The sequence below is a fragment of the Dermacentor albipictus genome, chromosome 1 (assembly GCF_038994185.2).
Source record: "Dermacentor albipictus isolate Rhodes 1998 colony chromosome 1, USDA_Dalb.pri_finalv2, whole genome shotgun sequence".
In the NCBI taxonomy this organism is placed as follows: Eukaryota; Metazoa; Arthropoda; class Arachnida; order Ixodida; family Ixodidae; genus Dermacentor; species Dermacentor albipictus.
This window is the reverse complement of record NC_091821.1, coordinates 510,727,828-510,741,445: the sequence shown is the minus strand read 5'-3', so window position 1 is coordinate 510,741,445 and position 13,618 is coordinate 510,727,828. Positions and strand designations below refer to the sequence as shown.

Genomic DNA, 13,618 nt, shown 5'->3' with positions numbered 1-13,618 from the left:
ACGGAATACCGGAGGCCACCGTGTCGGACGCCGGCGTTCGCTCCGAGCACGTGCGACGCCTGCTCGGGTGGCAGCTCACGGACGGACGAGTTCCCTTGAGCCTTGATCGCCGGCGTTCGACATTTCGGCCTGCGGCGTTCCGTCTGGTGCTGCGTAAGCGCGGGACCCGTGCCACCAAGCATTTCGCTACGTGCTTGCCGCACCTAAACTAAAATGCCTTTAATTCCTTCACAAAACTCCCATTGTACCTCCCCGTCAAATGGGGGTGAAGGGGGTGAAGTGGGCGTATTACGGTACCCCCGTTGTGTGCCCAATCAATGCCCATGTCAATGGGAGTTTTATCGTATGCCCATTCAATGGGAGGAAAAAGATGTACAAAAGGGAATGCGCTAGAGGACAAGCAAAAAACGCCCATCTGGGTGTTTTTCTGTTTACAGTGTACCACTATATGCCTGAGCTCTACGACAAGTCTTATTGCAGAAATTCCAGTACATCCCTTAACGTATATTATTTACTCTGGCCGTGCTCGCAAGCTCACATATACTCCGAACTGGACAAGCGCAAGTTTGAAGAAGAAATGCGGAGCGAAGAACTCGCTCCCCAACTCTGGGCCGTCCAGCAGGTCCACGCCGCCGCCAGAAAACACAACCTCCCGGTTCTCTCGTGGAAGACGCCCACTATATGAGAGCCCCAAAGCTCTCGTGGCCGGCAGGACCTTGAATAAATTGGACTTCCTTCCTTTCTTCCTTCCTTCCTTCCCACACCCATGGTGGAAGAAGGGAAGGACGCGACCAATAGATGAAAGGGTTCCACCCCGGAAGTGTACGTCATTTTATAAGGAGCTAATGGAGGAATTGGCGAACGTTTCTGCTTGCTAAATAAATGTTAAATATAAATTAAATATAAATATAAAGTATAAGTTTAAGTTTATATAAATATAAAGTATAAGTGTGTGGTACCGGGCGTCTAAGCAATGCAGAAGTAATTTATTAATGTCATTCTTTTCTGTCCTCAGCTGACAGGTGGTATTGCAAGAGTAAATGAGTTGGCAGAGCGCAGCGCTATGTCGCTTGCTACCAGGAGCTTGCACGATGCACGCAACAGGAACGCACTTCCAGCACTTCTTATGTAGCGAGCGCAAGGAAAACGTGAACGGGTTCTCAGGGTCACCTAACCTTTAACTACCAGCCGACAATATAAATTTTCCTTCTTTTTCGCCCTTCATCATCGGCTCGGATATGACTGGCTCGCCACCGCGCTGCCGCTATCTCTGCGATCTGCCTCACGGTGCGTCGCGTGATAGAAGCAATGGCACTTGAAATCGAACATTACGATGTACGGGCCCTGCATTGCCTGCGCGAAGTAAAACCGAAGAGCTGACGGTGCGCGCTGTGCCGTGAAATTGAGGCACAAACTGCGGCACTCTCGAAGAAGAGAAAAAAGGGTAGCCAAATAAGAGATCTCCACAATATCTTGGCGTCCTGACTGTATAGTTTTACCAGCCGAACGAAGCAAGCGCTGGCCAAGCTTAGGTTGAACCCTTCTTATTGCTAAACGGCAATCTGCGAGCTATTCACGCTGGAGACAGCACTGGGAATTCGAGCTCACCATGCAAACATTCCCTTGGCATTGGTTCGAAGCGGAGTTCACGGGAAAGCTGACCCAGCGCTTCTACCGGCCAACACAGTAATCGCGAGAGCAACTTCGTGGACACTGTCGGCAGCAGAGATCAAGGCCATTCCGATGAATGCTTCGCGTCCGACCGACCTCTGCGAGCTGCAGACAGGTGGCAATGAACCTCAGCGGGCAATTCCGTCCTTTGCGTGGAATGACCACTGGTGCACTTGCACCCTAGTCTCCTCCAGTTGATAGCGTAGCCTGCAAAAGGCCTACTTAGAAAGCCGGCAGGGGCGGTGGAAATAATTATCCGTCATCTCTTCGAACGCGTATTGCACTCCAGCCGTGGTCGACACCAAGAGAGCAACGCCAAGCAGACGACGATGGCGAGTAATAGCCTCCGAAGCAACCAACGCACGTGCTCGCGACGCCCGCGTGTCTCCGGGGTCGCGCGACCGGCGCGCGCGGCCAGGGTGGCGGGCCAGCAGCCATTGCAACGGATCCCAAAGCCGACTCTCTTAGCCAAAGGTGGGCTCGCTTTGGAAATGATTGACAGATGCGTGGCGTGATCGTAATTTGCGGTGCCGCCGCACTGGCTCTGACGGCCTCTGACGCAAGCAAAATTCTGACCAATCACATGAGGCTGGTTCCCTTCCGAACCGTTATAAGATTTGGTCTCTGGGTTGGGATTTCGTCCGCCTCCGCGTTTATCACTTGCCAGCGCCTGTTTGCCTTGAGCAGTGAGCAATGCCATACTACAAATGTTGCGCATGGCCGTTTCGTAACAGTCGCAGTGCTTTGTCTCGAGAACAAATAATCGCCATTCGTTCCGCCGGCATAGCGACGTGTTCATTCACCCTTATGGCCGCATTTCACCGAGAGGATTTCTAATTGCTCCCAGCCTTCTTCGTTTCACTGATGAGTGCGCAACGGTTACTGCATTGAATATTACTTTGGGTCCCCAATTGTAACCCCGTGGATCAGCTATCTCATGCGCTGTTGATACTGAACCATTACGCGTTAGACATCCGCGTAAGAACCAATTTGTTGATTACGTGAAAAACGTTGTTTATCACATTCCTATGACGTGTGGTCAGGTATACGTAGGGCAGACTTCGAGATGCATCAACACGAGTCTAAGAGAACACTTATCTAGTCTGAAAGGTCACCGTGGTACGCATTTGGCTATGCATGGTCAAGAACACGATTGACCCACCGTGGTTGCTCAGTGGCTATGGTGTTGGGCTGCTGAGCACAAGGTCGCGGGATCGAATCCCGGCCACGGCGGCCGCATTTCGATGGGGGCGAAATGCGAAAACACCCGTGTGCTTAGATTTAGGTGCACGTTAAAGAACCCCAGGTGGTCAAAATTTCCGGAGTCCTCCACTACGGCGTGCCTCAAAATCAGAAAGTGGTGTTTTGGCACGTAAAACCCCAAATATTATTATTATTAAGAACACGATTGCTCACCGTGTCTTAGTGGCACCTTAATTTTGTATAGGCATAAGAATGAAACCGCGAGAGAAATTGTGGAAGCGCACTGGATTGAAAAACAGAAGAAAAATGCATCAGCCATCCTTCTGTTTCATTGCTGGATAAACAAAATTCGCTATTGTCATCACATCTATAACGTGTTTTTATCGTAAGTGCTTGTTACATGCGCCTTGATGTTTTTATGTTGACCGGGTGGCTTTGTTCCACGCCATTTTATCTCAAGAGTTATACGCGCTATAGGCGTGCTCTGTTTGACTAGATCGCGCAGATCTGTTGGTATTTAAGCAGGAAGTTCTTCAAAAATAAAACCTGTTGTTAGAAAGCGCCCCTACTTGTGTTGCCCCTCTTCTTTGTCTCTGTCTGTTTGTGCACAAAACGTTTTTAAATAATGACTCAACCCGTTGTTCTCATTCCTCTGACTGTGGCGCCAGCTCAGTCAATTTTGCCTCCTGCCGACTCTTCTTGCTGTCTTTTACAACTTCCATCAGCCAAGGCCTGCTCAGAGTCGACTATTTTGATTTATTAGTTATGCTGAAACCCGCAAATTGGAGGGAAGTAATTAATAAAGAAAATATGAGATGGGTTATAATAATAACATATAATAATATATAATAATAACATATATATATAATATATAATATATATTAATAATAATATATATTATATAATATATATATATTAATAATATATATAATAATATATATATTATATATTATATTTTATATAATATATAATATATAATAATAACATATAATACGCACTTGGTAACAAGCAAAATAGAAAACTAAAACTCAATTTTTCCAGTGCCGTTTGAAAATCAGCCTCCGCGAAAATGGCTTTAGGAAGAGCGTTCCAGTCCGAAATAGTCTCGGGAAAGAAATTGTGTTTAAATGCATTGTTTTGAGCTAGTATCGGTGTCAGTGCATGGTCATGATTGTGTCGAGTCTTTCTGGTGTCTTAGGGTTTTACATATCAAGGTATGGAAATGTCAAATTCACCTTTCGGCATGTTATACAAGAACACTATACGAGCATATTTTCGACGCACCTGTAATGTTGTAATCTCGTGTTCTTGCATAAGTTTACTGGGGGAGTCATACCTTTTATATTTTCCAAAAATGAATCTGATTGCGTTTCTTTGCGACCATCTCAAGTTTATATAAATCTTGTTTAGTTTCGGGATCCCAAATTACGGAAGCATATCCTAATTTCGACCTTATGTAAGTATTGTACGCTAGTAACTTTAACTTTGCTGGAGCTTTGTTTAATTTCCTTCTTAAGAAACACATCTTCTTAAATGCTGATGCACATATATCTGAAACGTGGCCTGACCAGGATAATTTAGAAGTAAATGTAACACCTAAATACTTATAGCTTGTAACATTTGCTATTTCTTGGTTACAAATAGTATATGAATAAGAACTAGGCTGTAATTTACGTGTAACTGTTAATAGGACTTTTTTTTGCCCGTTAATTTCCATATCTCCAGTTGGACGCCACTGCTCAATATGGAACAATTGGTCCTGCAATACAACGTGATCACTCACACAGAATATCTCCTTGTATATAGTACAGTCATCAGCAAAAAGTTTTGTACTCACTGTATCAGATAAAAATTCAATGAGATCATTCCCATACACTAAGGAAAGCAAGGGTCCGAGTACGCTGCCCTGAGGCCCAGCAGAAGAAACAGGGAGCATATCACATGCACACTCATCAACTACAATTTTTTTTCTTCTATACAAGTATGCTTCAACCCATTTCACTAAATAGCAGGGAAGGCCAGTTATTTAAGCTTATGTATTAGTTTCGTATGCGATACCTTGTCAAACGCCTTGCTGAAGTCTATAAAGAATACATCTATTTGCACCGCATGGTCCAATGTCATTAAAGAGTCATGTACAGTATAACTGCGAGTCGGCCTAGTTGGAACAAATTCATCTTAAAACTTCATGTGCGCAAAGAAACCGGGACGAAGAATAGGAGCAACACAAGGACGAGTGCTTTCTAACTGCTTTTATTTTTAAAGAACCCCCTGCTTAAATACCTACAGATCTGCGCGATCTAGTCAACAGAGCACGCCTATAGTGAATATAATACCCACAGATCTGCGCGATCTAGTCAACAGAGCAGGTCTATAGCACATATAACAACATTTGTGATAACGCTCGTCCTTGTGTTGCTCCTATTCTTCGTCCCTGTTTGTTTGCGCACAAAAGTGTTAAGATGAATAAGGTACAGTGGTGAGTAATTGAGTCGTAGTTGATATTTCCTTGGTAAATCCGTATTGATAAGGAGACAAAACATTATTAGACAAGAAAGATCGTATATGTCCAGCTATGACGTGTTCCATAGGTTTCGAACAAGTAGATATAATCGACACCGGCCTATAATTTGTTATATTAAGGTTGTCGTCTTTCTTAAAAATCGGCACAACGCGTGCTATCTTCCAGTCATCAAGAAGCTCAAGCTGAAAAAGATTTGCCCAGTAGTCTGCAATCTGCTCTGCAAAGCGTTTCAAGAATGCAGTAGGGATGCCGTCCTTACCCACGCTTTTCTTCTCGTTCAATTTACGTAGCGTAGACAGAACCCCCTGGTGTGTTATCACTGGTACATCTGTCTTCGAAAGTTCCTTATGTATGCTGTAGTTGTCATTAGGGGAGAAAACACTATGAATATATACATAAATCCGTAAGCTATATCAGCTGTGTTTTCGAGAAGGTGATTATTTACTGAAATTTTTTTAATAGACTCACTTGTCTTCCGAGGTGACGCCAAATTTTTGATGGATCAGTTCTAAGAAATTCTGGAAGTGAAAAACTGAAGTAATTATGCTTTGCTTGTTGCACCTTAATTGCCAATTTATTCCTGAGTTCCATGAGGGTGTTCTTACACATATCGTGCTTCTTTCTCAATCGTTTTACTTTACGTTTAATGCGGACAATGTCACGACTAACCCACAGATTCTTTCGATGTTAAGTAGCCCTCCTCACAGGTACAAAGCTTTTAGTACAGAATCACACTACGTGTTTAAGATGGCACCATAGGTCATGAACATTCCCATAATGAGCATCAATAGCTATTGTTTTAGCGTTTTGTCTAAATAATCAATACTTCAGGTATCATCACTTCGTTCAATATCTCTATGATTTCTCGCACTAGACCGACTGCATCCGGCGTTCCTGGGACACGACCACGTCAAAAACAACAATTTGTGGTCTGAAATACCCCGCTCAACAGCACTAGTACATTTAGAGAAAGATTCACTCACAAAAAAAGGTACAGAAGTGCTCGCTCTCTAGTTAAATCATACACAATTTGTCCAACATTCAAAGCAAGCGTTATATCAAGAATAGCATCCGTATAGGCGCATTCCTTGTACGCCAAATGTTTCCAGTTTATGGATGGCAAGATGAAGTCTCTTGTAATTATGAGAATTCGTTTGCAAAACTTAAGCAATTGATCACACAATCTAGGAAGAAAAGACACATCAGCATCAGGTGCCCTGTAAACCGCATAGAGTACAAACGACAACTCATTTGTTGTGATGTTTAGAAACAAGGTCTCATGATCTTCCATCTGTTGCATGACATGAACATCTATACCAGACTTAGCAACCACTGTGATTCCCCCACCACGTGAACCGCTATCACAAATGTTTTCACTTAACCAGGTTTCAGTCAAAACTACTAAGTGAGGGTCGTAAGTAAGTAACACAATTTCAACTTTATCTAGTTTGTTGACAATGCTCCTGGCATTCAAAGAAAGCATACACAAAAATTTGTCAACCATCTGTGATCGCTACGATTCTGATGCCTTGTTGTCAGCAGCTAGAACGGGAACACGTGTGGAAGATGCATCATCCCATACATAAAGCGTTTCTCCAATGCGAAGTTCATCATATACGAGTGACACTTTCTTTCTTGTTTTCGCGAGCTTCGTAGTTTGCCGTAGCTGTTTTCTTTTTCTTAGGCTTTCCAAAGAGTAATCGTTTTGGATAAAAATGTTCGTCCGTTTTAACTTTACAGATCTGCTGAGCACCTGCTGTTTCTCAAGATAGCCCTGAAAATGAAGAATAACCGGGTGGTTTGACGAGGATTAGCTCACTCCTAAAATAATAGTGAATCATGGTCGTGAAACATTAACATTCATACTACCACTTCTTTTCAGGCAATTTCCTGAATACTTAGCAATTATCCTGATCGACCGCGACGCTGTGATTCTATTTCGAGTGCCATGTTTTTCGACGAGTTTCTGTGCTTTCTTATTTCTGTGTCATTTTGTAATGTATGATAACCGCTAAATAATGCTTTGATTTGGAATTATTTCGACAACTTCCTTTATGTGAAATTATGTTATTCCAACCTTTCAATAATCAACATTTGACCACAATCGTGCTACTGTGGTGGTGGTTGTAGTGGCGGGTTGTAGCGAAATGCGGGTTTAGCCTGGCGATCAATCGTCTAACTGTTTCATTGATGTTTAAGGCCTATACGCACGTGCCAAGTGTCAAGTTTCTGTAAGGGCTGCGGACCCATAGCAAAAGCTTTGCAAATCTCTTTGTGCCCTAACTGAGATGTTGAATGAACACTGAAACTGAACTTTTTTGGAGCTTCACGCTGAAATTCGGGAGCGAATTAGGAAATTTTCAGCGCCTTTAGCTCATGTCCGAAGTGCATGTTCTTGCATAAGGTGGCTGGGCATACGTTTCGATTTCAAAGCATCCCTATTGAGACTGCCGCCCAGACGAATAATCTGCGTGGCTTCGCTGATTTGGGGAAACACCATAGAATTTGCTGTTCATTCATCGTTGGACGACAAAGGCAATTGCTGCATTTTAGACGCCTGATCAGCCACATGGCGATGATCGCCGACCCGCCTCGCGGCTATTCACCGCAGGAAACATTGGCAATGATGAATATCACCTATTGCGTCAACATCACTCGGGAAAATATTACTACGGTACCAGGACTCTGAGTATTATAATTAAAAAGCCTTAGGATTTATCAAAAGCCCTGGTAATGAGTGTTTCTTATTGAGTACAGAATGTCAGTATAATACCGAATTGTGTGAAAATTAGAAGCTATACAATGTAGGTCGAAGACACAGATTCAAAATTCATTTGCCTCAGCTGTTTAATCCTACACGCCCGCATGTATAAACTGCTGCCATCGCCGATCCTTGACAGTTATCATTTGAATATATTTTTCAGCAGCTTTTAAAGGGGTGTTGGGTGGAATTATTGTGGCTATGTACCGAATGTCTCATGACAATCTAGAGTAAACACAGCAAAATGTGTAAGTGTCAAGTAAAAGCACATAGGCAAAAATGAGACCCTGAAAACTCACTAATCCGGCTCAATAAGAAAGATCATGATAAAAATGGTGCAATTATAGGAGAACAATGGTCTGTGGTCGTTACAAACGCGAGATCTTCTGCACTACCTTGTTCTTTTATTTACGCGACCTTCGCCGCTCGATTGGGCTCTATATCACTCTAAGGTGAGTAGGGCGGAGAAAATGGGAAGTTTCCTTCCGCGTTGCTGCTCTCCTGGCGTAACTGATACGCGACTTGGCCGTGCCGACTGTATTGACACCACCCTAGATGATTGTGGCACACTTTGCAGATGGTGCGGGAAACTGCATCCTCGTTTGGGACACAGATCGATTTCTCGCTCCACCTAGTCACTCACGCCTACATCAGCATTCGTCATATTTTGAACTTTGCGACACATTACCCACAACCTTCCCCTACATTTGTCAACACGGTGGCTTGTATCGAGGACATCGCAGAAGTCAAGTCATCCTACTACGCACGGAAATAACGAAAAAGAACGTGGGTTCTCTAATTATTTGCAAAGCTCCACAAGACACCGTAACATTTCCCATACTTTTGTTGAATTCCAACTTGGTGTCATGTTCACTTGTTTTCTGAACCTGGGAGACATAATGGTTAACGGTAGTATGACGCTCTGGAATGATTCAATAAGCAACTTTCTACGAAGGCTATGCATTACAAACTATGCATTATTGAATATCTATCCTTCGTCACTCGCAACATACTTCCTAGTTCAATATAATTCAAACACCGTGTCTCTCATAAGTGCCCGAAAAGGCCAGGGAAACGTAACTACATGCATTGCATACAGGCAATATGAACACAAGTATGCAGTAATGATTTTCAAAGCACCTTACAAACTTGAAACTTCCGGTGCACGTCACCAACACCGTGGCTTCTTTTTCCTAAAAATATGAAATTTTGGACAACTTTCGTGCTCTCAGGTAAGCGCAAAAGCTTTCAAAGCGTTCGGTTCTGACAAGGACGCTTTGTCAGAACAATCTGTCAAGGACGCTTTAGAAATTTTCGTTCGTACATTAATTGATGCCAACACTTCAAAATTTGCCGACGCATTGCCGCTATCATTAACCACATCGTCGCAAAATATAAAATTTGACAGTTGTATAGTTTTATTGCAAAATTATGAAAACTAGAATATAACATTTTTGGAGCATTTGTGGAGGAATTAATACTTCGTTGTAATACATAAGCGCAATGAGTAACAGTGATCAAGTGGCTCTACGATGTTAGCTGAACTGTTTCGGAGACAACGATAGTCATTAACATGTATGCAATCTACCAAACATTCGGTAAAAGGTTTTCTTGGGCGATTTCATAATGAAGAAGGAAAACAGAAACAAGGACGAGTACGCAGGACTGCCCACTCGTGTCGTCATTATTTCTGTTTTTATTCTACGGAACAAGAAATGCAACGGTTATAAAAAACTCAGTGCCCTTTAACTTTGTGAAGAAGGATGACCAGCGAAGCTGTGTATGTGGGCTCCTTAATGACGAACTGCACTTCCGCTGAGCGACAGCGCGGCATTGCACCATATTTTGGATCGGCCCACATATGAAGTATGCTTAACGCCTGGTTCACCTCAGCCCTGGTTCAGGCCGGTATCGTACTATCTTCGGGATCGGACCACGTATGGGAAGTGTTTACGCCTGCTTCACCTCCGCCTCGGGTCAGGCCGGTATTGCACTATCTTCTGGATCGTGCCACGTATGGAGAGTGCTTAAGCCTGCTCCACCTCCCCCTCCGTTCGGGCCGGTATTGCCCTATTTTTCGGCATCGGACCACACATGGGGTGCGCTTACACCTGCTTTACCTCCGCCGCGGGTCGGTCCGGCATTGCACTATCATCGGGATCGGACCACGTATGGAGAGTGCTTACGCCTTCTTCACCTCCGCCGTGGGTCGGTCCGGCATTCCATTGATTTCGGGTTCGGCTCACGTATCAGGAGTGCTTAACGCCTGCGTTACCTTCGCCGCGGGACGAGCCGGTATTGCACTATCTTCGGGATCGGACAACGTATGGGTAGCGCTTACGCCCGCTTCGCATCCCCCATGGGTCGGCCCACCATTGCACTTTCTTCGGGATCGGCCCACGTATGGGGACTTGACGCCCTGCTTCACCTCCGCTGCGGGTTCTGCGGTATTCCACTATCTTCGGGATCGGGCCACGTAGGGGAGTGCTTACGCCTGCTTCACATCCACCGCAGGTCAGCCCGGCATTGCACTATCTTCGGGATCGGCCCACTCATGGAGAGTTCTTAACGCCTGCTTCACCTCCTCCGCGGGATCGGCCGGTATTTCACTATCTTCGGTATTGGCCCACTTATGAGGAGTTCTTAACGCCTGCTTCACCGCCGCCACGGGTCGGCCCTGCATGGCACTCTCTTCGGAACCGGCCCACGTATGGGGAGGTTTTAATGCCTGCTTCACCTCCGCCGCGGGTCGGACCCGTATTGCACTATCTCGGGGATCGGCCCATGTATGGGGAGTTTTTTGCTTACGTCACGAAAACTTCGTTGGACGGTAGGGGTATACACCTTCGCTATAAAATAGATGTTAACTATACAAGGTTTCCTGGTACCTTGCAGACAGGACTCCAAATCTTAAGGAAAACACTGGGTTACGCTTATTGTGAATACGCACACCTTGTCATTATCTGTCACGGCTGTTTATGTCCCCTGTCCATTTCCCCTTCTGCTAAGTAGCCAGGCAGTGCATACAAGCTCAAGTCCACCCCTTTGTATTCCCTGTAATAAATTATTTCTCACTAGTACTTGTGGAAAGCGCTGTTGGCATCGTCAGCAACGGCCTCTGCGAAAAGTGGGTTTCTTTCGTGAGATGTGCTACGAAGAAAATACGCAAAAAGTTTTGGTAAGAGATGAACAAATTCCTATCCTATGGTGATGGTCGATGTCATGGGAAACATACCGAGGCCGCGTAATGGATCTCTCACGTAGTGATGGCACTCCATATGGTAGAAATAGTCACGGAATATTCTGTGTATGGGAGGCTCATGATGGTCACAGCTGTTATCTTCGCAGTTCGATTATAGTTAGAAAAGATGTAGTGAACGGCGTTATTTGGAACAACTTCAACAGATGTAATAAGAGCATTTTGTCGTGAGTCCAATCCAGCTGACGCATATCCTAGCTTATGGCGTATTGGTGTGCCATAAAGCGCCACGATAAAACTCGCAGCAACCGAGGAAAAATTACCACCCTAGTAAGCAATCATCCAACTAGCGCTGTTATTCACGTATTCAACGAGGAAAGTCCAGGTCAAAATTTTAATATGAGCCCCAAAGTAATCTTTCCAAGCTTTCGCATGCGTTTTAGCCATCACGAGCACCTGGCCGGCGAACAGCGTCGTGATTGATCGTTGCTCTCCCTCATTGACCGTCTTCGATTCGCCAATCCCGACCCTTCACTCAGTATGTTCCTAGTTCAAGGCGACATATTGTCGAGGCGCAACAGACACCTAAATGGCGCAGAACGTCTCCTCGTCATTCCAAAGAATCTCCTTCGGAATGCCCAAGCACAACCTCATGATGTCCTAACTTCCGGACATTTAAGAGTCTTCAGAACATATGACCGTGAACAAATACATGGTTTTTTTTTCTGGCGAGGCCTTTCAAATTTCTTTCGTCGCTATGTTGCCACTTTCGGCCTATGCCGGCGTCGAAGAAACCTGCAAACCCTTCCCCCTCCGCCCCCCCCCCCCGCTCCGCTGCTTGTCATCTTCATACGAATGAAGTCCCTACCTAGACGTTTTACCGCATGGGGCTGCCTTTTTGCAGGACCTCTTCCCATTGTCGATCCCCGGAACGAAGTAGGTTGCGGTCACTTGTACCCCGCAATATGGGATCGCTCGACCACTGCGGACAAGCTGCACGACTGAAGTCGCTCATTTCCAGCTCTACGATGTTATCCTCCAGCATAGCGCTCCACGTCAGCCACTCGCAGACCGTGGTCGCTGGTTTCTGTATCGAGTGGTCGACGACCTTCTCCGCTGCCGAGTTACTCGGCACAAGTTTACCACTTATGATAGCTACAAAATTCTGTTTATGATAGTTACTCTTACTTCCCTCCGGACTCTCTCTTCCTGTTCTGGCTCTCATCTCGTCGTGTTGGCCATTGCGAGAAGCGCCTGCCGCGCTATGTCGGACCCTATCGAGTTCTCCGCCAAGCAACATCTGTCACGAGTGAGATATCTCCACTGGCACCCAAGTCATCGAATCTCGCACCACGAAGTCACATCGTGCATGTTTTTCGTCTCAAACTGACACGCAGTCTGAACCACAGCAAGCACCGTCTCGGTGCTTCGTCCGCCGAGGGTTATGCACGGTTAAGCGTTGCATACGACAATGATGCAGGTGGGACCACGAGCTAGGCTGAAGCCTGTGTTTTCGTGCTGCGTAGCTTAACGAGCACCAACAAGCTAGTGCAGATAAAATATTTGTTATAATAATATTTATTATGGTTTACGCATTTTGAGGTACCATGATTTAAAGGCAGCGCGCCACTAAACTGAGTTTTGACCCCCCCCCCCCTCCACCAGATATGACGCGAGCAGGGTGAGCTATTCGATTGGCTGCCCAGGTGCCTCATCCATAATTGTTCCTACTTTATGACGAACAAATGCTGTTCGCGATTGTTTGAATGTTGGTTAATTTGCTTCTATAATAAGGAAACTCACAGAAATAAAATGCGCCAGGTCAATTTATGGCTATACTACGCTATATATATCGCTATATCGCTAAGTCCTAGCTGCGGTACACAGTAAGTGTCATTTGCATGTGTTACAATGTGCTCCATGAAGAGCGCTTCGCGGTCAGTGCTGTTCCCCATCTTTCTTTTCGCGAGCACCATGCTTCGTCCTTCTTACGTTGTGGGCTGCAAACGTAGTGACCGGAATATGTAAAGCTGCGACATCGTGTACATCTACAAAGATGCAGATGAGCGGAGGGGCTGTAGGGTATCGGACTGTCTGTATCCCATCGCCGCCAGGATTGGCGAGTTTGCAGCCGTCACTTTACGCCGGCGGATTACTACCACAATATTCGGGTAAACGCAAGCGCAAGCCGACTGGGCTTGGGTGCTTCACGGGATGAATGGAGGCGCAAACCTGAACGGTTCGCATGGTGCAGCCACCT

The 13,618-nt window shown here is 45.3% G+C and overlaps 1 protein-coding gene across 2 annotated transcripts in view; it reads right to left on the bottom strand.

The window, feature by feature from the left end:
- The window catches only part of LOC135913369 (uncharacterized), a 169,196-nt gene that overhangs the window by 145,179 nt on the left and 10,399 nt on the right, over positions 1–13,618 (bottom strand). The gene's annotated exons all lie outside the window — the stretch shown is intronic.